We start from the raw sequence: 1,533 nt of genomic DNA on the forward strand, positions 1-1,533 counted from the left end.
AAAAAAAAGGCAATCGGACAAAGAAAGTAGCAAAACCGATCGATTGCACTTTGTATTTAGACATCTTTTCGCAGACCCAGGTAACATATCTTTCACTAGTAGAATGCAAGCTCAATTTGGGCATTTAGACAGGGGAAAAAAACCCCAATTTATAGCTGATATAACAAAGTTGAAGTGTGTTGAGTTTGTGCATGGAGTGTCAGTCTGGTATGACCAAAATCACATTGTCATTATTTAGATCTATATTTTTCTATTCATCAAACTATATTCGTCATTCTCTGGAATCGAAAGAAACTCAGATTTTCATTCTAATAGGTGCAGTTTATAGCATAACACAATTGACATTTCGTGCTAACCGGAGCCATGCTTGTCTGCGATCAACGAAAATGCCTTGAACAATGGACGCAGTTTGTTTTGTTTACCGCGCGTTTCTCCACGATCAGCTGGTGACCCAGATACGCGCATCCGGGCGAAGTGTCATCTCTCTAGTATTACTGTAAACTCTCTGGTAAGGCGTAATAGCTCATTAATTTCAGTTGGTTCTAAGGGAGACAATTTCTATTATCTTTTTCTTGAGCAAAATGTAATATTACACTTTTGTGAGGTTAACAAATATTTTTGACATAATGATGAACGAACACTGCCTGTGTTGATGATAACTGATTTCACTTTTTTTTTTTTCTAGCTTAGATTATCAGTAATAACAGATACAGTGGAATCCTGATAAAGTCAACTTGCTTAAAGTCAACTCTTGCTTACTGTCAACACCTCACTGTAGTCCCGTTTCTTACCTTCTTTGTTAAAGTAATTGTGTTTCTGATACATGCACAGTCAACTGCATGAGTGTTAACCTTGCGTAAAGTCAACAATTTGGGGCTAAATCCGCAGATGAATTCATTCAAGAAGAGATATTTCGCCAGAGCAAGTGGTGTACACATCTTCAATTATATATATTATGTACTTTGTTCTTTCATTATCTCTTGTTTTGGTGACAACTATAGAATTATACTCCCTGAAACTGAGATTACATCTTGTTTATTAACAGGTACTTTGTAATTTTCTAGCTGTCATCTTCAATTTTCAATGGCCAGTACATGTAGTAAATGTACAATGGATAAAGTCAACCTTGCTCAAAGTCAACACTTCTTTTCTGTCCGGGGTGTTGACTTTATCAGAATTCCACTGTAACTTTTTTTTTTTTTTTTTTTTTAAATTAAAGCGCTTTTGTCATAGACATGAGTCTCAATTTTTTCCTTTTTATTAGTAAGAAAGAGTGTGTATGCAATATTCTCCTTGAAAGATTTACTCTAATTGTGAGGCAGCGTGGTGAAATCAGGCGCTCGTCAAAATAATGAAAGTGAAAAAAAACTGGCATTTTTCCGCGGGTTTGGGAATTTTTGTTGATTTTTTTTTTCGCCCTAAACACATTTTACGTCCATATTTAAAAAAAACCTTCATTACATTCACAAAATTTGTGATTTTTCAGTTTTAAAGGCTCTCAAGCTATTGAAGTTATCAAACTTTGGCGGCCGT

The 1,533-nt window shown here is 35.2% G+C and overlaps 1 long non-coding RNA gene across 1 annotated transcript in view; it reads left to right on the top strand.

The window, feature by feature from the left end:
- The window catches only part of LOC106012789, a 10,995-nt gene that overhangs the window by 7,121 nt on the left and 2,341 nt on the right, over positions 1-1,533 (top strand). The window lies entirely within an intron of this gene.

Source organism: Aplysia californica, unplaced genomic scaffold (assembly GCF_000002075.1).
Source record: "Aplysia californica isolate F4 #8 unplaced genomic scaffold, AplCal3.0 scaffold00501, whole genome shotgun sequence".
NCBI lineage: Eukaryota > Metazoa > Mollusca > Gastropoda > Aplysiida > Aplysiidae > Aplysia > Aplysia californica.